The 26,008-nt window shown below is 43.5% G+C and overlaps 1 long non-coding RNA gene across 2 annotated transcripts; it reads left to right on the top strand.

The window, feature by feature from the left end:
* The first annotated feature begins 142 nt into the window (after nt 1-142).
* On the top strand, nt 143-8,396 carry LOC309329368. 2 transcript variants are annotated; one of them, XR_014151086.1, is made up of 3 exons: nt 143-274; nt 4,657-4,763; nt 7,373-8,396. It is a non-coding gene; the product is annotated as an uncharacterized lncRNA (long non-coding RNA). The 2 variants fall into 2 exon arrangements; XR_014151087.1 differs by lacking the exon at nt 7,373-8,396 and adding an exon at nt 5,049-7,135.
* The last annotated feature ends 17,612 nt before the right edge of the window (nt 8,397-26,008 follow it).

Raw genomic sequence — 26,008 nt, forward strand, 5'->3', positions numbered from 1 at the left:
TGGCGGCCTCTCGCTCTGATTGGTCGGGCGGTTCGGAAGCCCGCGTGACGCCTTCTCAGAGAGAGAGAGAGAGAGAGAGAGAGAGGATGGGGAAAGGCGCGTGCTCGTTGGGGGGCGGGGACGCGCGGGTTTTTTTGGCGCGAAGCAAAGCGCGGGAGAAAAAGGCGCGAAAGCTTATTTCGCTTTTATTCCCTGAGGAGAAGCTTTCGCTCACTCATCTAACCTGAAGGAGAGATGTCTGGGCTCAAAGCCCGTCGCAGCTCTTCTCTCGCATGTGGGTTGAAACAGTGAAATAATAATAATAATAATAATAATAATAATAATAATAATAATAATAATGTGTGGTAGGCAGTGTCGTGTAGTGGCTACAGTCACTTACGGACTCATTGTTAAAACCGTGTTTATGGAAGACAATCTTACTCGGCTGCGAGTGATCGCCAAAGAAAAACAGTGCTAGACTAGGACCTCGGAGACCAGGTTTCAAATCCCCTCACTTATCCATAGAGCTCACCAGCCTCTCCTCTTAGCCTACCTCACAAGGTTGTTGTGAGGATGAAATGGGGAGGAGGAGAGCCATGTGTGCCATGCCTTTCTTCTGTGGTGCTCTTTGGAGGAAAGGTGGAATAGCAATGTAATAAATAAAACTGGGGAAACCTGGGCGCAAGTCACTCCTCAGCGCCACAGCACTTGTACATTATCTTCTGCTAGTCTAACTAATCTTAACCTACCTCACAAGGCTGTTGTGAGAATAAAAGTGGGAGAATGTGTGCTTTTTAATAATAAAAAAGGAAGGGTAGGATTGAAATGAAATGTAATAACAAGCACTCTGCACATTACTCAGAGGCACTTTCTTTGTTATAATGCAATACTATTTGAGAATGAGCTGTGGTAAGTCTGGGCACATGTAAAGCACCCTTCAGGGACAATGACCCAAGAGATGTGCTGTGCAGTGATGTGTGAGAAGAAACTGCTCCTTTTGTATTTCATATTTATTACTTTATACAACATGCCTTTCTTCTGTGGTGCTCAAGATAGCATAAATAGATTCCCCACCAATACTTCACCCCAACGCTGTAAAGCAGATTGGGCTGAGAAGTATTGACTCGCCCTGGTCCTGCAGTTTTTGCAAGTGATTGTTATTCATTTGATTGATTGATTTAAAACCTTCATGTATCTCTGAACTGCAGTCATCTCGAAATAGTTTACAAAGATACAATGCCCCGAAAGTAAACATCAGTTATAACGACAAATCCAAACATAAAACGCCCGCTGGCAAGTGTGTCAGCTTGGCCCTGCGATCGTGGGTGCCTGGGGCCATGCATGCCACCCAGCGTGCATGGCCCTGGCACCGAAATTTGTGGGTGCCCTGCCCTTTCATGGGGAATTTTGTGGGTGCTTGGGCACCCAGGGACCCCAGGAAGTTGGCAGCTATGCCCACTGGAATAAAAAGGTCTTCCACAGGTGCCATAAGGGAGGAAGGCCTGTCAGACATCAACTGGAAAGGAGTTCCATAAAATTGGGTGCACAATGTAGCTGGAGCCTCCAGACCAGGCTCAAGGGTAGCCACACATACAGCACATTGCAATAATCAAGTTGTGTTGCCATGTTGCTCTGCACTGTGAGAGGAATGGCGATGTAGCAATTAAATAATAATAATTTTTCATTTGCATTTTTTTAAATTCCGCAAATGCCTTGTACAAACTTTTTCTATAGCTTCAAATGTAATGATGATAAGAAATTTCCACCCTCCTACTCCCAAATTAATGCCCTGCCTTTGTTTTTGTTTTGTTTTTCAAATCTGAAGCCATTATATTGCTAACCAGATACATTATTAACCACCCAGTGCCAAAGTCTTATTCGTATCAACACCTCCTTTATAATATTCCCAATATTCTTCAAGGCTGAATCCTTATTATTCCAATATGTTATGAAAATTGACCGTTTTTTCTCTCTGCCTTCCTTATCGAAACATAATAATGCTTGTTAATCATTTTTTAATATTGCTTTTTAAAAATGTATTTAATCAAAACCATACAATTCAAAACTATGTAAGAAATGAGGCAGGGGTTCCCACACTCCCATTTCCATCCCCACAGATCACTTTACAATTGCTCTCAGTGGACTACTTAATGATTTTTCTGCTTGTTGTATCAATGGTAAAGCACTTCAGTAGATGCTGCATGATTTTTAATGGTATTTTCACCAACACTCCATGAACCACCTGAATGAAGCTCATGGACCAACTGGTGGTCTATGAGTCACACAGTATGGGAATCCCTGAAACAAGGAAATAGAGAAAGAAGGAAGGAAATACAGAGAAGAAAAACGAAAATTAAACTTCTCCCACAACAAAAAAAAAGAGGTACAGATTTGGGTCATAATTCCTGGGAAGAATAATAGCATGTTGGTTAATTGTTCCCTCTTTTTCCAATGTCCAGGCTGTGAGTGTCATTACTTACACAGCCAGATTGGCAACATCTGTCCATTAGAGGGAGGCAGCAGTAGAAGTACTAGAAGTTTGCAGAAGTATAAAAAAAAAAAGTTTAGTCCTATAGAACGAACCCTCAAAATAGCCCAGTGTAAATTCTGACTGGCTGTTCTGTGCGGGGCGGAAAATCAGGGGCGGGGCCATCCTGCCTAGCCCTGAGCTGAGCCCTGAGTCCTTGGTGGACAAACCAGATGCTCCACAGGTCAAGAACCTTGCGCAACAGGCAGGGCCTCCTTGCACCAGTGCTGAGAATCTTCCTGTGGAGCTGTCTAGGTTGAGACCTGCTGAAGAACTTTGTCAGAGGAGGAGGAGGAAGAGCCACCCCTCAGTCTCTGAGAAGATTGGTGCCAAAAGGCCCAGAGTCCAATCCAAAGAGCCATGACACAACATATGCCTACAGACTTTGAGTCATCATGTGGCTCATGAGTAAGGGGTCTACTTGTGAATGAGCAGTCCCTAGAACTTATTTACTACGAAGCAGCTGCAGCTAGAACAGGCACCCCCAAACTCGGCCCTCCAGATGTTTTGGAACTACAGTGGTACCTTGGGTTAAGTACTTAATTCATTCTGGAGGTCCACTTTAGCTAATGGGGCCTCCTGCTGCCGCCACGCTGCCGGAGCACAATTTCTGTTCTCATCCTGAAGCAAAGTTCTTAATAGTACCCGAGGTACTATTTCTGGGTTAGTGGAGTCTGTAACCTGAAGCATATGTAACCTGAAGCATATGTAACCCGAGGTACCACTGTACAACTCCCTTCATCCCTAGCCAACAGGACCAGTGGTCAGGGATGATGGGAGTTGTAGTCCCAAAACATCTGGAGGGCTGAGTTTGGTGATGCCTGAGCTAGAATGTGGTTTAGGAGGCCACAGAATATAAGGTGATTGGGCTTGGCTTAACTCTGAGACTATGCTGTACCTTGGACTGTACTTTCTTGGGCAAGTGTTTTGGTAAAAGGCTTTTACCTCATTGGACTGAGACCCCAGGCTTTGAGAGAATCTTCTGGAGCACAACAGGGAAGGGAACAGCTGGAATTTTGGGCAGCAGTGCTCCACAATGCAACATTTTGTTGCAGGCCCCACTTGTATACTCAGTTCAAGGCAGGGGAGAGATCTGAATGAGGGACTACCTGATTAATTGCTCATTTTCATTTTTTAAAATCCATATCCTACATCTCCCTCCGCAAAGAAACTCCTTGCAGCAGCCAACAAATATATATGCGAAAATGATCCAACTATTAAAACCCAAATTACCAAACTAGAAACAGCAGCACATAAAGAGCAGAACTAACAATATATACATTAAGCTGCAACAGAATTAAAAAGCTTGTTTAAAAATGAGTGTCTTCAGTTGCTGGTGGAACACGAATGAAGAGAAAGGTTGTTTTTATTCTTTTGTTATAATTTCTTAACAGGATTTATATCCAGCTTAATCATCAAATTCTCTAAGCAGCTTACATAAAATATAAAATATACAATAAAATTACCAATAAAGTCAGCAGTTTAAAAAATATGTGTTGTAAAATAATATGTACATATTAAAATACAAGTCAAATGTAGGTGTCTGGGTAGGCTCACTTAAACAAAAGAAATCTTTAGCAGCTCCCCCCAAAAAGTACAGCACTTGCCTGATATCAAAGGGCAGAAGTTCCAAAGTTTAAGGGCTGATCTTTGGTATTGATCCTGGGGCTGAGACTCATCTAAGGTTAACTCTGCCTGCCCTCTAGTGGCTAACGGTAACAAGCCCACACCCATTCATAGTCAAGTCTTTTTGTTTCCAGTTCTATCTGCACCATACATTTAAAGCACTCCTATGTCACTTTAGCAGTCATGGAGAATTCTGGGAACTGCAGTTTGCCCAAGGTGCTGAACTTCCAAAGCTACGATTCTCAGCACCCTTAAGAAGCTGCAGTTCTCAGGAATCTCCACGACTACTAAAGTGGTATAATACTACTTTAAATGTAAGGTATGAATGTTTCCTTTGTTAGGAGAGCTTCACACAGCTCTTCCTATAAGGAATTTTTTTAAAGCAAATCTATGTTGGCAAGATCCAAACATGAGTTGAACCACATTTTGTTAGGGCAGAACCTGATTCTGACACTCGCCAAAAACATTGTGGACTATTTGCAAACCTCAAAGTGAATTCCTCCCTTTGATGTGACTTTTTGCAGGCCTCATGTACTAAGGCTGAAATAATGGCACCATTGGCGCAGACTACACTGATCCAAAGCCAATCTCTGTCTGTGGCTGAAGCACCCTGCAAGGACTGGATGATAAGGTTAGCTTGCGCAGAAACATTGCTTGCAACCCCTGGACTTTCACATTTACAGCCAACGGGGATTTTGCTGCTGATTACACCAAGATTGTGGCTTATAGTTTATGACCGAGCTTTGAAGTTCTGACATGTGTCAGCCAGCCAGTGAGGAGAGCTAAGTGCTAAACAGCAGGATCGAGTTCAACTTTCCTGGCTATTGAGCACTAGTGTGCAGTACGTGCAACAGAGCTTTGTTACGAGGACGAAGTGTTGTTCGGTATTAAAGCCATATGTCTTTTGCTTTGACAGGCAAGGTCAATACAATTGCAGAGAAGTCTAACATGGGCAATATGAGATATGGCACATTCTTTTTGCTTGGTGAGGCCAAGAGCATGGTGGAGATGAACGGATTGCCTAATATTAGCACCATCAGCCTTCGCTGTTGCCCACATTTTGCTTTGTCATCTTAGTGCTAAGCAAAGATAAAACTTCAATTTAATACGTATTAAACACACTGCTTGAAAAATGCAGCTGATGTTTATATGTTTATGAGCATATAACTCTTAATTTTGTGCAAACAGCATGCATCAGTTGTTTATTGGATTCAGGGAGGAAAAATCCTTTAAAAAAACACCGCACACACCAGCCTGCTGCTTTTGATGCCCATCAATAATTAGGCAGTAAAGGAACCAGATTTTTTTTCCACAGGTTTCATCATTACTCATCCAAGCTGTTTTCACATAGATGCTGCCAAAGAAAACGATACCCATGCAACATATTCATGCAAGTCAGCTATATATTTCGTGACGCGGTAAATATATTACGAAAGAGAGCTTTATAGCTGTAGTGGAAAGAATATTTTTTTTAACGTCATCACCCTAAGGGCTGTCTGGCAGACTCACCATCTCTCTTCAGCCCACAGATTGGATTTTTAATTTTTAATTTAGCATCGACAATTTCAGCTGCCTTCAAAAGAGCTTTGTTCTTTTTGGAAAAGGCCTTTGTGTTCTAGTTTGTGTCATTTGCCGCGTTTGAGGCACTGTTTTGAAATGTCTAACCCTGAAATTTAGGAAGAAAGATTTAGGGCACAGGTGGGCTAATAAAGCTGGATTTTTGCTCAGATGCCTGCTGAAGGCTTCAGCCTGCTACTAGCAAATACTAGGGAACCCCAAGCAAAATTTGTATTTACCTCCTAGTATAGGGCCAAAAGAGGGACGCGGGTGGCGCTGTGGGTAAAACCTCAGTGCCTAGGACTTGCCGATCGTATGGTCGGCGGTTCGAATCCCCGCGGCGGGGTGAGCTCCCATCGTTCGGTCCCAGCTCCTGCCCACCTAGCAGTTCGAAAGCACTCTTAAGTGCAAGTAGATAAATAGGGACTGCTTTATAGCGGGAAGGTAAACGGCGTTTCTGTGTGCTGTGCTGGTGCTGGCTCACCAGCTGCAGCTTCATCACGCTGGCCACGTGACCCGGAAGTGTCTTCGGACGGCACCGGCACACGGCCTCTAGAGCGAGATGAGCACGCAACTCTAGAGTCAGACACGACTGGCCCATACGGGCAGGGATACCATAGGGCCAAAAAAGCTCCAATATGTGGAGACCAATCATGGCCTGCTAGGGAGTCCAATTTGGCTCTCCAAGCCACTTCCCCCCTAAAACCACACCTACCTGACATCACTGATGACATTGACTGATAGGTAGGGCCATCCTCCAATGGCTGTGCTGAAGAAACAGAACCACACAGCTTAGGCAGCAAGGTTTAATCTTCATTCATCAGCTGATGAGGACACTCAAATCTCCCCCTCCCCTCCTCACACTCCCAGTTTTCCTTTTTCCTTTTCCTATTAACCCTTAGGGCACATCGGTACCATACATTTAATTGACACAGTTTCCCACACTGTTGCAATGTGTTAAGGGTGCTGGGAATTGCAGCTCTGCGATGGCAAGCTATACTTCTCAGGATTTTGGGGGGGAACCATTTGCTTTAAATGTATGGTGTGGGTGTGACCCCTGTGTCCCATGGTTTCTGAACAAGGGCAATTCTCACTGGGCTGGTTTGGTGAAAGGGCTGCCACCTGGGGAGTGGGGGTGATTTTTTTGATTTTTTTTAAAGCTGAGACCCTCTAGTTTTTCGAAAGAATTTGAAAGCCTTGCTATCACTTCATCATTGCTCCTGCTCTGAAAAAAAGTCCTGGAACTACGCTCCCCTGCATTCCCTTAAAGGCAGATCCATCCATGAGGCCAAGGTGAGGTGGCCACCTCAGGTGGCAGGATCCACAGGGACAGCAGTTGATCTTTCTTCCCCCACCTCCTTTGTTCCTGATGCAGATCTTCCCTCACCTCTTCTTCCCTGGCAGGGAACAAGCACCACTTTGGGGTCCGCCTCAGGTGGCAAAATGTCTTGGTTTTCTCTTCACTATGATTCCTCTTCCCTGATTCCTCTTCACTATGCCAGGGATTTCATCATGAATTCATCATGTCCATGCTATACTTTTCATATGCTATTCCTATTAATTCTTCTTCTATATATTTTGTTATCTTGGATTGAGTATGGATTTTTTTTCCCAAAATGAAAGCCTGTTTCCTTTTATTAGTAAACCTTTTAGAGGATACTTCATTTCTGTTTTTGCCAATAGCTGGTTTGAAGAATACTTATGAAGAACATGGGCATTAAGGCAGCTGATGGACTTATTCTGTAGGAGTGTTCGCTGGCGCTGTGTGTACCCTGAATTACAATGTGAGTTGGGCTGATTCATGGAAGGTTCTCCACCCCCTCCCCTCCCCAACACTGTCAGCTTGGTCTCATTTCTCTGGAAAAACTTTCCCGAAGACTCTCTGCCTGAGAAAGAAAATCACATCCCCATGGCTCCATTTTAGAAAAATCTACAGCCCTACTTGGGAACCTCTGGCCCTCCAGATATTTTTGGAATCCCATCATCCCTGAGCTCTGACAACACTGGCTGGGGTTGATGGGTGTTAGAGTTCAACAACTTAAATTTTAAAAATGCCCAAAATGTGCAATATATCCTTGAATTCTGCCTCCAGCCTTACATCCCACTTTCCTTCTATCTTTCTTCCTGTACTGCTTTTGTTAGTGACGGATGATGAGAGAGTTATTTCTTCACCCCCGTTACATTCACAATGCCAGAACGTCAGGTGTTTGGCCATGATGTGTCGTCTGCTTCCTCTTGCATTCTAATGGGCATTACAAGGAAAATGAATGTTGGCAGCTCTTCAGGGATGCTTGATTAACTCAGAAAGCCATAGTTTCCACACAGTGCAATCTCTATAAAGAGAATTATCTGCGTTTCTTTCATTCATACTTTGGTCTCCTAATCAAACCATGCAAACTAAAGAAACAAAAGGAGACGTTGATCTATTAACAAAATGCCAGCACTGCAGTCATTGCCATAATCTGATTCCAAACAGTCACATTTTCCAAGGGCGCAAACATACATTTCTAATTACTACTAGGTGACTCTTTCCTGCATGAGGATTATCTCGAGGTAAGAAAACTTGTGCCCAGCTTCACATACAATCAAGCTGGCACCCAGGAATTTTGGACAGAGAGGGCTTATGTGAAGGACATGCAATATACAAATGTGACACTAGATGGTGACAGTGAGCTATGACAAATTCGATGTATTTTTCAAAACTTTTTTTTTAAAGCATTTTCACAGCATTTTTTTATATGTGTGTAGATTCCACCCCTGTCAAGGGCTGTATTTTCCCTTGGGGATAACCCATCAGGGACTACAGGCCAACTGTGGACAGGGTTAAAGCCAACAGAGGGTGGAATTAGTGGGGGGGGGGAATGGGGCCACTTGTTTTTCTCTCTTTTTCTGCCACCTCTTTTTCTCTCGGTATTCCCCCACCCCAATAAAGCCTGAGGCCACAGCCTTGCTAAAGCTTATCTGGTCATTGCCTAGAAGAGTGACTGCCTAGGAACTACAGGTATGGTGCTTTGGGTTTTACAATGCAAGAAATGTGGGGTGTAAATGCCTAAGGGCTCCCCAGAATCTAGAGCTGGCCCTGGTAACCTGTAGTTTAGCCAATGGCTGTTGCAGATAGGATTTTCTCAGTGGTTGTTCTCCAGTTGGCTGCCTAGTTCCCTTCCTCCACTGAATTGCTATCTTGTTAATTGCTTCATAGATTTAATCTGTTTAGTATCAAATGTAAGACACACTTTGTGCCTTTTGCTGCTGCCAATTGTTCATTTAGGCTGTTTCCTTATCTTACAGGTGGCTTATTCTAGCAATTTTTTATATATTGATTTGTTTAAATTGTTCCACATTGATTGTAAGCTGCCTCAGGCACATTTTATGGAAAGGAAGAATATTAAAAAGAAAACCTTAAATAAATGAAATTATAGTTAATGGAAGGAATTTCACAAGCAGTCTCCTTATTTGTATTCCATGTGGTCACACATGCATTTGCAAATTGTTCATAATTTTATTTAGAAAGGGCATGGGTTTGCCAGAGCTTCTGTGAAAGCAGTTCTTAGTTAAATCTAGGGAAGTGTGAAAATCAGTCAGATCAGATGTACATGTCTACAGTCAATCTCTCACTTGCCTTTAAGTTCTTTTTTCCGGTTCGTGTGGGTGCTGGCAGCTAATGCAGGTTTCAATCAAACGTCAACAAGCAAAATTCCACCTGCCCTACAGACAGCCACAAAAATGAATCAGCGATATATTCACACTACAAATTCATTTAGACCCCTGTCCAGACTCGATGAGGCACAGCAAGTTGAGGGCATCACGTTTCATGTTCGTGAGATTCTTTTGTTTTTGCCAAAAGGTATCTTCGAATGTGAAACAGCATGCTCTTAAAATTGGAAAACAACATCTAATGGGGGGGGGATTCAATTTCTGCCCAAAGATGGAAAAAGTGTCTAATTTAGACATTACTTCCCAATTTGGTAATGAATTGCATCTAATTGCCTCTTAGGGAGAGAAAGACATTATGGCGGCAGACCTGAGCCATGTCTGCTCTAAGATTTGCTATAAAGGGAGTGGTGTGATTTAGAGTACATCCAGTAGGAGGGGTGCATATCCTCCCCCCTCCCCAGTTTTTCTACCTGAATTGTTTAAGGTAGCTATGTCAGCCATTTTTGCAGCAGAAACAATGCTCTGGTGGTACCTTGTAGTCCAACCATGTTCTTGTTGCAGAATTTTGCTTTCATGGACTAGTGCTCTCTTTGTCAGATGTGTGAGAAGTGTTCTGCCCCCAGTCAGTAGAAAAATGGGGCATGGCCACAGATGGAAAAGGGTGGTACTTCATGGGTATGCTTAAGAAGCACAGAATAACAGTACCAATAGTAAGAAGGCATTGTTTTCCTTTCTGCTCTGTCTCCATCGTTTACAGCTCTGTTTTTGTTCCACGGCAGTTCACCTCCTGCCAAAAATTAAGCTATTCATCCCACCGCATGCTATGGCAAAATTATTTCGCTTGCACAATTATTTATTTATTTATTTATTTAAATAAATAACATTGCGTGCCACCGACCAACAATAACAGTCAAGACAGTGTATTGGGATCAAATAAGACCACAACTTTTTTGATTGACAGGTGTCAGAAGTTTGGCATAGGCATTGGGTAACACCATGAACTTCCAGGCCCACTGGCTGGAAGTAAAACCTAGGTCAACCCGACAGCTGGAGGGGGGGACCTATGACTTACATCAACTAGAAGCTCCCCCTGTGGGATCGCCATTCTGAGGTGTGCTGTGGCTCCAGCCACTGCCTGGGCACCTGGACAGAAGCAACTCCCAGATTCCTTTAACTGGATACCCATGATTTGGAGGGACAGGCAGAGGCTACAACCTCCCCTCCAACCAATACTAAGGCTTTCCCAATGCCAAAGTTGTGACGATTGCTATGAGGTAGGCGAACCCACAAGCCAATTTGCTTGCCCTGATTGGCTGAATTTGAGTAGGTCTGAATACAAGGCCTGACTGGCAAGACAAGGCTAGGCTAGGCTGCCTTGCTGGCCAGGGAGCCACGCAACAAACAGGGCTTCGTCTGGACTGCGATGCAGCACATTGGGACCCAGTCACAATTTTGCTACACCAAAAGGTTTAGCGGACTTGTTGTTATGTTATTTCCTCTCAGTTCAATGGAAAGGAAATTCAATGTGAATGGGTGGGGGGAGGCATTATCAATTACATGTCATTGCAGACTGAAAGCAGTAACAACAACAAATACCAGTTTTATTCACAGGTATTTGATTGATTTCTGTTCTGGACATGGAATGAATGAGCAAATGTCAGTAATTTCTACTTCCACTTGCATTTTTGTCGGGATTCTCTGACATCCCTATACACCAGTACATACAACCTCCTTTTCGAGCTTAAGAAAACGGGCTAGTTTGCAGTTGGCAATTTTCGTCTTTGTATGTCAAAAACAAAGACACTGCAGCAATGGGTTTATGGCAGCATTGTTGTTTGCACTAGAAATGTATTGCTGGCGATTAATGCTTTAGTGAGGCCTTTCAGTACAAAAGAGGTGGAGGAGTAGCAAGGACAGCCCCAAATGCAGATTCAGCATGAGGCAGAAAACGCAGGGACCATATAGGCTTTCAAAAGCAATTAATGATGTCCATGGAACAGTCAGATCCTTTCTGCAGTCTCTGCTGACCCTTCCACGTCTTAGCATCATCTGCCCATTCAGAATGCTGCTCTGAGATTGCAGAGAGTGGTTCAAAAGAGTGTTTTGATCCATATTGCTCATTGTAAGTGAAAGACAACTTCACACAACCAGGAAAAGCTGGGAAGGATTTCCTGAGGTTTAATGAGCAGTAATAGTTTGCTGGCAACAGGCTCAGCCTGCCTCAGTGCTTGCCAACTCTTCATGGGGTTTCAAGTGCATTCTTTGCTTTCTCTATGGCATATCATATTGATGGAGCCTGGGAAAGGCCATCAAAGCCTGCCTTGTCTGTTTGACTTTCAGACAGGGATGACGAAGAAATTCAATTCCGTTTGTATTTAAAAGTGAACTCAACCTAATCTGCCCTCCCCAAAACAATACATGAATCGAAACATAGCCATCCTTCAAAATTTCTAAATTTTGCAACACAGTTCACCACCAGCCAAGTAATGTGTACAAAATGCATATACTAGGAGAAAGCATGCACACACATGCGTAAAATAACACAAAAGTGCTTTATATTAGGGAAAATTTATTTGCAAAGAAAATCTGTACGTTAGGCAAAATTGTATACACAAATGTGTTATAGTAGGGGGTGGAAATCACACCAAAATGCTGACGAATATTCACTAGCACTTTCTGGAGTGGGGTGGGATCACAAACTGATAGGGAATGTGGAGAACTGAATTTAAGATTAGATTAATGAGAAATAGAGAGAACCTGACTCACCCATCCCTACTGTCGGAAATTTAAGAGCATAGGATAATATCATGGTGACAAGCAACCACAAACCTTCGTAAGATTTTATTTGCCCGCATTTAATTATTTATATAAAAATAAAAGGCAACTTTTCAATTCTTTCAATAATAATGAAACAAAAAACAAAAGCATTACAAGAAAAACAGCTCGAAAAATAAATCAAACAAAACTGTTACAAAGCAAAGCGGCATTAAAACCTAAGGAGAAAGCATAAACACAGTAGAAATCTGTCTTAAAATACCTGGTTTGTGACTGCGTGAGGTTTTTGTAGTATCCATCTAAGCATAAGAAGAGAAAGTGTTTAAGTGGACCTAGCTAAGGAGGGAATTCCACAACTGCAGTGTCAACCACCTTGGACAACCAAGATGTCTCTGTCCCTGGTACCCATCACTTGGACCTTAACTAATGAGAGGCCAGAGCACTTAGCCTGTGATGCTTCTCTTAAAGCCACACAGGCTCATATGAGAACATGTCTAGTGTTAACCCTGCATTCCCTTCGCCTCTGGCTTCAAGATTCCTCATACTCTGAAGATGAGGAATCTGACTCCAGGATCATGACAGCTACCTGCTAGAAATAACAGAAATGAAGGGTGTTAAGCACCCAAATAGATGAAAGTTGATGTACAGAGCTTTGACCTTCATGCTTACGATAATTGTTTGTGTCTGTGCACAGCTGCAGTATCAAGTGATGAGGTTTACAGTGGGGATGGGGCAGGACTTGTAAGCTATCTTCTCCAATCCCTGGGTCCATGCAAGAAAGCCAGAGTTGAACCTCCCCAGCAGAAATCTGGAACCTCCAGATCTGCCTCAAATGTTGTAGGCAAATGTTTGGTTGTAACCAAAATTGCTTTGAATACTTCCGGCATTGGGGGACGGGGGGAGACAGCCTGCCTTTTCCAAATTCCACCAACAACTTAAGCCAAGTCACTCATCAGAAAATTTTATTATATATTCAGTCAGCGTAATATTTTCCCTCTGATACAGTTCCCACGATCAGTTCCATATCAATCATAATAACAGTTCAGATGGCTGAAAACCCACACAGCCTTCTGTGCTGTGGTTCCTGTTTCATTTTGAACAGAGAGGGTTTTTTCCCCCCTACTTATCAGCCGAAACACTGGCATCTGTTGAATATCACATTTCGTTGCAGCAGGAGAGCTCTCTGTGTAAAGCATTGCAAAAAGAAAAAGGTGCCCCTAACGAAGATCTTCAGTTCTTTCAGTATCACTGCCACCACCATTTATCATATCAAAAACCAAGCTGTGAACTGGTGTTGGCTCTAGCTTCCCACTCTTGCCCAATTCAATCGGAGGGTGATCAACTTACAGTGCAATGCTCTGCATAGATACTCAGAAAGAAGTCCCATTGGGTTTAATGGGACCAACTTCCAAGCACGTACAGGATTTCAGCCTTACAGTCTGATCCTAGCTTTATTATTGCTTCAACTGCTAAGCTACAAGTGTAGAATTCTGCTACTGTATACTGTATTTAAGATGCATCCTACGCTAAGAAAATTACTTTCCCAAGAATAAGTACAAGGTAGTTTACAAAAACATGAGCAACACATGAGCAATCAGGGCCATCTTGCCCATAGGCACCAGGGGTGCGGGGCACCAGGCTGAGAGTCCGGGGCCCGAGAGTTGAATCCAGGGAAGAGCCCGTCCATCGGTCAGGGCTTTGCTGCAGGCTCTTCTGCTGTGGGCGGCTCTGCACCGTGAGTTTGGGGGTGCCCGAGCCATCCAGCCCTCCTGCACACCTGGGACTGGACAACTGGGGGAAGCACAGGGCAGATCTTTGCACCCTGGCGTTGCATATGCTTAAGACAGCCCTGTGAGCAATACACACATACAATAATGCAACAATATGTCCAGCTGCTATAAATTCAGATAAACAAAAAGATATCCAGAGGTTCATTAAGAGCTGGAGCTAAGAATTAATGACCTGGAACTGCATGAGAAAGTAGATGTATTTTTAACAAGCAGCAAAAGACCAATCCTATATTGTTGTCATATCTCACCCTTTAGTCAAAAAAAAAGGCAGTCAGTGCGAAGATGGCCCTTGCCCTCAGGCTCACAGTCTAAAAGGACATGGCACATGAGGAAAAAGGAGTGGGAGGGAAGAGAGAAAAGCAAGCTCCAGCACAAGGTCTTAAAGTTACAACCAATGTCACTGGTGGTTCTGCTACACCTCCAAAGGGAGATGATTCCATCAATAGCTCTACTCGGCTCACTATTTATACAGTGATTGGTACCAAAGAAGGATAGGACTTTTTTTATGTACGCCACTACAGCAGCAAGAATACTACTAGCAAAGTATTGGAAGTTGCAAGAACTACCCACTCTGGAAGAATGGCAAACGAAGGTGATTGAATATATGGGACTGGCAGAGATGACCGGCAGAATCCGTGACCAGAGGAAGGAGGCGGTGGAGGAGGACTGGAAGAAATTTAAAGTGTATCTTGAGAATTGTTGTCAAATTAAGGACTGAAAAGATGTCGAGGGGTAAGAAATAAAGATTTACAGCTGTAAACTATAAACCATAGGGAAGAAGTTTTAAGGAGGTGATATGTAAAAATTGACTGAAGGGTTGCTAGAGAGAATTGTGAAATAAGGGTGCAGAACAGGAGAGGTATGGGGAAGTCTTCAAGTTTGTATGATCTGTGCTTTTTTTTTTTCTATGTTGTATTGTTATTTTTTCTTGTTATGTTTATGTTGTTATGTTTATGTTGTGAAAACTTAATAAAAATTATTATAAAAAAAAAATATATATACAGTGATCACATTTTTGCTTTCATCAGTTGCTAAGAGTAGAGCAGGCCGGCTTGCTTTTGGGCAGATGGAGCTAAGGAAAGGGATAGTGTTCAGGAGGAGAGTGGGTAGGGCTTATAGCACCACTGATCTTTTTTTAAAAAAAAATATCAGTGATCCGTATTAAAAAAACCTGTTACGATTCATGCTCTGATACCATGCATATTAAGGCCTCGTGTGCACTATACATTTAAAGCAGTGTCATACCACTTTAAACTGCCATGGGTTCTTCTTCCAAAGAATCCTGGGAACTGTAGGTAGTTAAAGATGCTGAGAATTATTAGGCGACCCTTTCCTCCCATCATAGAGTTACAATTCACAGACATTCTTGAGGAGAGGGATTGATTGTTAAAACCATTCTGGGAACTGTAACTCTGAGAGGGGGAATAGGGGGACTTCTGACAGTTCTCAGCACCCTTAACTACAATTCCCAGGATTCTTCAGGCTAAGCCATGGCTGTTTAATGTGAGGTAGTTTATTCTGATATTGCTTTAGATGCATAGTGCAGATATGGACTAAGACGGAGGGTAGCAACCTTTACACATGTGTTTCTCTAAGTAGGTATGTCATGATTTGCTCCTGATAGACATTCTGTTGATATTCATCATCAGACATTATCAGACATTCCGTGAAAAAAAGTATCCAAAGAAAACTACAATTCCTCAAAAATGAAATTGGTCTTGAGACTGCCAAAAGCAACTGAAAGGATTTTCTCAGACAGGGTTTAAAGATTCATTATTTGCTTTGTATTCGTTTAGTTGTAAGTTTCGCACACAGAGGAGAAATTGGGAAAAACCCAAGGCTTTGCAGTGCCTAGAGCAAAGTCAAGATGTTTTTACTTTTTCCCATTGCACACTGAGTATTGCAATACTCTGCTGCAAATTAATTCATTGAATGCCAATAAGAATCCCTACCAGCAGCCTGAATGCCAGAGGAAATTCTTGTAAATACTGGTTTAGAGTCAAGATCTAGAATTGTGAAACTGACTATTTAAAAGCAAAGGCAAGCACTAAACATGTTCAGGTAACAGAAGCAATCAGGAAATTCATCTGTAGATCAGGCAGGAACCTGGACAATAGTCAAAGAAGAAAGAGTGAGGCAATTGGAGAGAGAGAGAGCCAAGGGAAGTCTGACATAGCAGCAGTCAAAATTTCCAGGACTGTGCGCTAATTTTGCACGCACCAGGATTTTATATATAGCTTTCCCTATGGAGCCCTCTAGCCCATCAGAGGACTAGGCTGAAAGTCAGCCAAGAACTGAAGAATGTAAACATCCATCAATTATGCCAGTTACATAGAATGAGAGAGTGTGCTGCGAACTTCATGGGTTGACTATAGATGGAAAACTTCCAAACAAAATCCTGGAAAACGCAGGGCATAACCTGGCTCTTTCCACCCAAATAACAGGAGGGTGGGGATGCACTCTCTACATTAACTTACCATAACTGGGAATGAGAGACAATTTTGATTCAGTTCACATTTAAAGGAGAAGCTACCTAATGACCACTTTCTGAAGCAAAACACAGCCATCTTTTGGAATTAGCACTTCTCTGAATTTTGCAATGCAGTTCTCCAGTCAAGGAGGGTAAAATATAAAAAGTAGGGTAAATGCATACATTAGTGAAAATAACATCCAAAATATTTGAGGGACTGCCCCTCCCCCAAAGTTGGTGGGCATTGCCATTCACATGGTGTGTGCACCGCAGCATCTGTTCTATTATGCAGAGAGGAGCTTACCTGCCCCCCCCTCCAATATTTTATTCAAGTTGGCACCCCTGATCTGTGGCCAGGTAAACTGCAATGCACCTGGAACGGGACATGAACACCAAGCATGTGGCTGACATCATAGTGGTGGTCAGAGGGTTTACCATTAACGACTAGCAAAAACCCGCTACACTCTGTGTGCAGCTTATTCCCTCCTATTTGAGGTCTTGGCTAGGATGCAGATGGGCTGCGTATGGCCAGGTTCCTGAACAAATATAGTCAGCAGTTACAAGAATGAGTTTTTCTATATGTATCGGAATCTGGGGGCCTCCCAAATGAGTTGGTGCTTTCGTATGCACAGTCAATGACTTCTGCAATCCATCCATTCTGTTCTTGCAGCACTCTTGGTCTGAATAGCTTTAGCTGTTCTACAGGAGAGACAATTAAGAAGGAGGGTCTGGTGGGGAGGAAATGCAGAAACTGGAAGGTAAATTCTAGCAATGCCAGGGAGTTTCAATAGTGTGTGTGCTAGGACTCAATCTGAGGACTCCCTTGAAAGTCCCCCCCCCCTTTACTCAAAGCTTGCAAAGCAAATCCAAATGCAGCCCTTATTAGGAACAAATGATTGCATTTTCATGAATGGAACAGTGAGTATTATATGAAGAGATGTGTGTCTATCCAAGGGATGGGAAACCTGTGGCAACTCCAGAAATTGCTAGACTACAACTTCCATCATCCCTGATCACTGGCCAAGCTGAACGGGACTGATGGGAGTTGGAGTCTGACAGCATCTGTTTCCACATACCTGGCCTATCCTCACCACAAATCACTGCTCTGCAAATCATCTAGAGTAACTTTAACTTGATTTGGGTATGGCTAGGGTCCCTAAATGCAGGTGCACAAAAATTATATTGTTACATCACAATGTGGGGCATGAGCCTGAGGATGCAAACCTATGCACACTTAACCTGGAACCAAACCCCACTGAATACAGTGCAACCTTGTAAGTAAACATCCTTGGGATTTTGCATTCAGTGAAGTTTTCATACGCAGATGGAACCCTCCCTGGGTCAGCTCCCAATTTGAGGGGGCTTTGGTAAAAGTGTCCCATGGTGGGGTCTTTTCCTCTGTTGTAGGGTCCTGGTGGGCATTGCCTGACAGTGGTGGCAAGTAGCAGCACTGCTGTGAGCATTGGGCAATTGTGGGAACATAGGAAGCTCCCTTATACTGAATCAGACCACTGGTCTGTCTTGTTCAGTATTACTGACACTGACTGGCAGCAACTCGCCATGTTTCGAGGCAGAAGTCTCTCCCAACCCTACCTTGAGATGTGTTGGCTCAAACTCTGGACCTTCTGCATACAATGTAGATGCTCTGCCACTGACCTACAGCCCTTCCCCTTGGAAGCAGGTGTGCTTTGAAAGGCAATTTTAAAATCTACTCTGTATCTTGGGAGACCGGGATCCATGGGAACCTCACCTCCCATGGTCCCTGCTGCACTGTGCAGCAGGCAGAATCTATTAATTTGATACTGTAAATGGACTTTCCCAGTTGCCTTGGGGACACACACTTATTCATCATTAAGGAATATAAAAAAAATACTTTCTAGATTGCTTTTGAACAGTCTGTAGTCCATTCCAAATGGATCGATATTGGGCAGATTTGCAAAATCTGGGTTAAAAAATCCAGGTCTGGAGGTCTCTGATAATAAAGGGTATTATAGTGATAATGTCACTATAATGTCACTATAATAGTATTTTCTTTCTTTCTTTTTTAAGTGCTATAGCAGCTAAGGTAAAGGTAAAGGACCCCTGACAGTTAAGTTCAGTCGTGAACAACTCTGGGGTTGCGGCACTCATCTTGCTTTACTGGCCGAGGGAGCCGACATTTGTCTGCAGACAGTTTTTCTGGGTCATGTGGCCAGCATGACTAAGTCGCTTCTGGTGAAACCAGAGCAGCGCATGGAAATGCCGTTTACCTTTCCGCCGGAGCAGTACCTGTTTATCTACTTGCACTTTGACGTGCTTTCGAACTGCTAGGTGGGCAGAAGCAGGGACCGAGCAGTGGGAGCTCACCCTGTCGCGGGATTCGAACCGCTGATCTTCCAATCGGCAAGCCCTAGGCTCAGTGGTTTAGACCACAGCGTCACCCATGTAAATGAACCGGTTATTCAAGGCCAGGAAATTAGCTGTTGCTAAAGCCATATTCCCCCCATTTCTGTTTTTAAATAAAAGCCATCTTTTATTACATTTACTGTTGAGTTCCTTCAACGCTGAAAGGAATTTAACCAACAATACTGCAATTGCTCTTTGATTATGTGAGGTCAGATTCCATCCACAGGCAATAAACATACAAATGTGAAAGAATGAGGTGGCTGACATTTTTGTAAAAAAAAAAAAAAAAAAAAAAGGCATAACATTTAGAGTCAATGCGAGTATTTATTGTCTTTATGAATTATCTCACAGGCAATAAAAAAATATACTGAATGGCATTTCAGTTTTCATATCTCTCCCACACTCTGTCTTTTAAATGTGAGGCTTGCTATGGAGTTAGCCACAAATGCCACACTAAACTAATTCCCAGATTCTGCTGTCAGAAAACTGGATTCTGCAAGAATTGACAACAACAATTTAAAGCTCAAAAAATTAAAACCAACAACAAACTAATAAAACTCATAGCAGCTGGCCACAGATGAAGCTAGTGGCTACTTTTGCAAGTTTTGCATCCAATGACTTTAACATTCAAAGTGGAGGCTTGACAGATGGAACCTGGTTTTCTCTGTTAATGCTGGGCTCTCCAGTGGTTCTAGTTGAGCTCCACTGGGCTCATGCCTGTTCTAGTGACTGCTTCCATTCCTTCTCAGCCTAAATAGGTTCTAAATGATCCTATTTCTCAAAGACTTCCACCCTTCCCAAAGGCAATCCTAGCCATCAGAGTAGAAGCAACTCAACAGGAATTCTTTTTATACGCCAGCTCACACGTTCCAGTTTTCATCCACCCATCATCGACTTCGTATTACGCTTGCCATATATTTTTGCAATACTGGTTCGTGTTTGACTCTGACACAGAAGCTACATATTTTTCTTTTAACTGCAGCAGAAGAGGTGAAGTACTTGGAGGTTGCAGTCGAGAGAGGTTACATTCCGGAATTCAGTAGCCAGTTTTCCAAATCAAGCCATATGTCATGGAAGGGAGGGGATGTCAGAAAACACACTCGGGCAGGTTTGTGTTTATAGAAGGCCTTCCAATCTCTGCAGGCATCATAATGGGTTCTTTGACTCTTATGGTCGTAATGAATATAGGAAACCAGGTTCTGCCCTCTCACTTACACTGATGGGGTCAACAGCTGCTGCCAAGAACTAATGGAAGGCTGGAAATCGATTCTGGAATGAGACATGACTTGTATTAAATGCTGGCTCGGGATGAATGTGATCTCTTAATCAGGGTTGCATATTTAGGGCTTGTCCACATGCTATGTAGTACAAGTATACAAGCTGGGTTGTGTCCTCCTCAGGAAAATTCATCAGCATTTTACTGAGAATTTCATCCTAACACAAACATTTTTAGCAAAGCAATTTGTCAAACATAATGCATTTTTAATATATCATTTTCACCAATAGATGTGTTTTTGTCCATACTTCACATTAGTTTTCCCGAGAGAATGCCTTACCCCACATTTGCCCAGTCAACTGTTTTGCTCTGCGGAACTGGCCCTGTTACAGGTGTTATATAACACTCATTTCCCATTTGTATGAAATGATATTTTTGTGTGGCAGCATCCAAACGTTGGAACTCCCTGCCTATGGGTACCTGGCAGGGGCCTTCAATGTACTTCAGTGTGGTGTAGTGGTTAAGAGTGGAGGACTCATATTCTGGTGAACTGGGTTCACTTCCCCGCTCCTCCACATGCAGCTGCTGGGTGACCTTGGACCAGTCACACTTCTCTGAAGTCTCTCAGCCTTACTCACCTCACAGAGTGTTTGTTGTGGGGGAGGAAGGGAAAGGAGATTGTTAGTTGCTTTGAGACTCCTTAGAGTAATATAAAGTGGAATATCAAATCCAAACCACCACCCCCTCCTCCTCCTCCTCCTCCTCCTCCTCCTTCCCTTTTCAGTGCCTGCTAAAAGCATTTCTGTATAGGAAAGGCTATCCAAAAAATATGCAGGATGTCAACACATGTTTTAATCTGCTTTTCAGCTTACCAGAGGTGTTCATTATTATTATTTGAATATTTTAAATAGTTGTTTTTAACTGGTGTTGTGGTGTTGTTTTTTACAGATGATTTTATCAACTTGTGTTTTTTTGTAAACCGCTTTGAGGTTTCATTACAACCAAGCAGTATATAAAGCTTGTGAAATAGATATATAATCCCCCACAAGGGGCGGGGGTGGGGCAGGGAGGAGAGCCTTGGCACAGAATGGGAGTGAGATCAAAGCCCTTAATGTTCCATTATCAAATTCACTGCCATTTGCAGATGCTCTTTCATAAGGAAACATACTTCCTCACCACACAGCCAGGAAATGAGAGCAGCGTCTGTCTGAGTGGAAGTTCATTTTGGTTTAAAAGCACAGTTGGCACAGAGAAGGCACCGAGAAACATGGGCTGAGCAGTTGAATCAGCGACGTTAAAGGGACACAAAGACCACTTACCGTCATTTGACAAAGGTTTTGGGGAGGGTTTTTTATTTTTATTATTACTATTAAGGGAAAAGCTATGAGATGTCATCAAAGGATTTGTTCCATCTCATTATCTCTTTGCATTCTGTCTATGGAACAAACAAGAATGGCTTAAATTAACAGAGGCTTATCCCTGTCCTGTTGCATGTTGCTTGGAGCTGTTGTTGTTGTGCTTCGTGGTGGGTGGGCTGTGGTGAGTCTGTACGAGGGATGGGCAAATGTGTCCAGCTAGGTTTCTTTCCGATTCTCTTTTTTGCCAATCTTAAATTCAGTTCTCCACATTTTTGCAGCCATTCTCTATGGAACGCATAGGAAAGCATTTGTGTTTCTGTATTAAAGGCAGCACATACCGTGTACCAAGGGTTCAGCACCAAACTGTACCTGATGCAAGAGATCTGAGATAGTTCAGTATAAATCTAACCTTTGCATCCAGACATTGTTAGAGTTCTGGGACACATCCCAGCCAAGCAAAACCATTTGGGGTGTGAAGCAGCGACACTGAGGGGGGTGGTTTAGGGAGAGGGGTGTGGCCTAGGGAGAGGGGTGTGGCCTAGGGAGAGGGGTGTGGCCTAGGGAGAATTCCGTGGGCCACCAAGAGAAGCCATGGGGGCAGAATTTGGTCCTGAGCTTTAGGTTCCCCACCCCACTACTGTATACGATTCGACCAACAAGAAGTGAACTTGTTGCTAGGTTTTTCTTTTTAAATCAACATTCAAAACTCACAGGAATTAGCAGTGGAAGGGGAGATTTTAAATGTTTCCTGGACACAGAGCCCTTGTAAGCGAGGGCACAAATGTCTGGTTGCTTAGATTCACACTGAAGGTCATCCAGGCCAGCGGCATAGCATGGGTTGTCAGCACCCGGGGCAAGGCAAGTAATTTGCGCCCCTAACACCTAACCCCTAACCTGCCGCCGCTGCCAGCTTCTTCTTGCTGCTGCCTGGGCTGGGGTATTTACGGTAAGGTAGCCATGGCGGCAGCAGCGGGTCCGTGTCAGGTGATCTGAGGCGAGTTGCCGCTGGCGCTGCCGCCCAAACGACGCCGCTTGCCCGGAGGAGGAGGAGGGCAGAGAGGCGAGGAAAATGCAACATGGCCCAGCAGCTGCAGCAGCGGCGGCGGCGGGGCTGTGAGGAGGGGCTGCCTGGTGCACCCTCCGCGGCCCTGACGCGCGGGGACCACGGCGAGCGCTGAGAGCCGCTGCCTGCCAGACGCCTTCAGCCCGGACGCGCGCACAGCTCGTCGGTTCCGCGAGACATGGGGCTCTGCTACAGCCTGCGCCCGAGGCTCTTCGGCGACTCCGGAGGCGGCGAGCGCGCCCCCCCCAGATGTTGCGCCCGGTGCAGCCGGCCCCCCCTGCACCCCCCCACGCTACGCCACTGATCCAGGCAATCTAAATCGGAACCAGCCACTAGCTTCCTGGAGGTTTGGCTCTCCTGAGCAAATAGACAAACTGTATCTCAAGAAGATTCTTATAGTTATTATTTATGGTTCTCCTTCACCCTCCCTGCTGAGTTCTACAAGGGCAACACAGAGTAAGGAGGGGGAAGCTGACAGCCGGAGCCACCAGTTGAAATGGTTGCATGTAAGAAGACAGGCAGGTGAGGGTGACAGCAGTCTGAAGTTGGTCGGGCAGTACCCCATTTGCCCTAATGGACCAAACTCCATGTGGGGCGAGGCAAACACAGCCCAAGGAGAACTGAGCATGCTCCATGGGGACCAAGTGTTATTTGGAACCTTGAACAGCAACATTCCACACTGCAACACTTTGTAATAAATCTAAAACCTAAATTTACAGTGAGCAAATGCTTAAATGTAAGGCAGCTTCCTTGACTCCATCTGCACTATACATTTAAAGCAGTATCATACTACTTTAAACAGTCATGGCTTCCCTAGAGAATTCTGGGAAGTGTAGTTAAGGGTGTTCCGAATTGCTAGAAGACCCCCTACTCCCCCCGCAGAGTGACAATTCTACAATCCTTCCCAGGGAACTCTGGGAATGGAAGCTCTGTGAGGGGAATTAGGTCCACCTTAACAAACTACAGTTCCCAGGATTCTTTGCAGGAAGCCATGGTATGATGATGCTTTAAATGTATGGTGTGGATGGAGTCCTGATTCTCTTCCCATCTGCGGTACACTAATTTGCAGATTGTTTGGATTATTAAACCACGGAGGAAAAAAGATGCCTGACCATTATCATACTTTGAAAAGCCCCTTAAGACAGATCGCTTCCCCTTATATCTCAGGGTCTCTGACCCAGCCTTTGTCTTGGGAAGTTGCCATCTGGCATTTCAGGGACTGGTGAGCAATAAATATGGATGTATGCAAATAGTAACACAGCTAATCAGGGTGATTTTCCTTTTAAAGAAACCTACACTAACCTTGGGTGATGATGGATTGCTCATGAAATAAGTACCAAATTGTGAGGCTGTCTAAGGAGTAACTTTGTTAGTGACTTTTACTCCTCCCTAAATTCCAGCATTCATTCTTTCAATTTGTTGAATTTATTTCAGTGTATTTATTCTATCACCATCACACACAAATCACACATTATACCATAAAACAATCCAATCAGCAGTAATTAGCAAGCCACATTTAAAAAAAAACAAACTTAAAATGTCATTTGCAATATTATCCTAAAATCCTTATACAGTGGTACCTTGGTTCCTGAACAGCTTGGCTCCCGAACAAATCGGCTCCAGAATGCCGCAAACCCGGAAGTAAGTGTTCTGATTTGCGAACTTTTTTTGGAAGCCGAACATCTGTTTTGGCTGTCGGCATTGTTTCCAGGGCCAATCAGCCAATCAAAAGCCGCACCTTGTTTTGCAAATGTTTTGGAAGTCGAACCAAGGTACCACTGTATTCCAGTATGGAAATCTGAGTTCCAACTAGACACAATTGGTTGCATCTACTACACTAACCATTGAAATTAATCCATATAACCGTCCTAGGTCTAAACCACTGAGATTTTATTATATTTTTATATGCTCCGGAAGCCACCCAGAGTGGTTGGGAAAACTCAGCCAGATGGGTGAGGTATAAATAATAAAGAAGTTGTTGTTGTTGTTGTCATATAGCAGCATATATATATATATATATATATATATATATATATATATATATATTGATTTCAGTGGGTCTGCTGTGTAAGTAGATATACAAAGATTCTCTCTCCTTTTTTTGGAATCATTCTTAATGTGTAAGTTTTACTATGTACATCAGGAATAGGGAATGTTTTTTGGCTTGAGTACCACATTCCTTCATGGGTAGTCATCCAAGGGCCATATATCAGTGCTGAGCGGGGCCAGATGCAAAAGTGGGGTAAGCAATGGATGTGGATCTTAAGAGTACATTCCAGCCTTGCAAACATGAGAGGTTTCAATGCACACATCCTCCTTCCAGGCAAGCAAGAGGAATGATCACAATTCACAGACACATCCCACTCGGGCAAAAGCACTCAAGGAAGAGGTGTGTAGCCTGGGGAGAATATCAAGTGTTAAATCTCGAGGGCCCTAAGGTTCTCCAACTCTGATGTGCAATGAGCCCCAAACTTTGTTCAACCACTCTTTTGCCAGTGGGCCTTCTCCACGGGCAAGACCCTTAACTGAATGATAGGACATCTCCTGTAGAATGCTCCAGCTTCAATCCCTGGCATCTTCAGGTAGGACCAGAAGAGAATCCTGCCTCAAACCCTAGAAGGCTGCTGACGGTCAGTGTGAACAATAGCAAATTAGGTGGACCAACAGTCCGATTCAGTATAAGGCTGCTTCCTATGTTCTCTTTCGATTAATAATTATCATTTCCATGATTATTTACTCCAATTTTTGTTTCCTCTTATAAAACAAGTCTTCAGTATATCCAAATTATAGCCTTAATGATGTTAATGCTGGTTTGAGGAACCTTTCAACCTCAATATATTGTTGGATTCCAACTCCCATCAGCCCCAGCCAGCATGTTCAGTGGCCAGGGATGATGGGAGTCTATCAACATTAGAAGGGCTACAGATTCCCTGTCCCTGTATTAATGGGTAACTCGCACACAGTAATTCTCTTGATAGCTTCAGTGGTTTCCTTGCAATACATTCCCGTATTCATTCTTGACCCTTTGCTTCCAGGCAGCCTGTTTAAGCATGGCTCCTTTTACAGTGGTACCTCGGGTTAAGAACTTAATTCATTTCGGAGGTCCGTTCTTAACCTGAAACTGTTCTTAACCTGAAGCACCACTTTAGCTAATGGGGCCTCCTGCTGCTGCCATGCCGCTGGAGCACGATTTCTGTTCTCATCCTGAAGTAAAGTTCTTAACCCGAGGTACTATTTCTGGATTAGCGGAGTCTGTAACCTGAAGCATCTGTAGCCCAAGGTACCACTGTATTATTAACATGGATGTAAGAATACTCTAATAGCTGCTTTTGATACAGAAAAGCTGCACTGGGAGAAAGCAGTTTTTATGTTTCTGTTCTGTTCTGAATAAATTTCTGCAAGTTTTGATTAACACTAATGGGCCTGGACAATGTTTTATTTCAAAAGGAGTCAGGTTTTATGCATCCATTTGCTTCAGACGGCATAATACTAATATCTGCAGTAATGAGTGCATTGGCTGCCACCTGCAATAATGACTTACTATTACTTTAGCAAAACACATCCATCTGTTCCAGCCAAGTTCTACAGTGGACCAACTTACTTTATAC

Source organism: Podarcis erhardii, assembly GCF_964252035.2.
Source record: "Podarcis erhardii genome assembly, chromosome: 14".
NCBI lineage: Eukaryota > Metazoa > Chordata > Lepidosauria > Squamata > Lacertidae > Podarcis > Podarcis erhardii.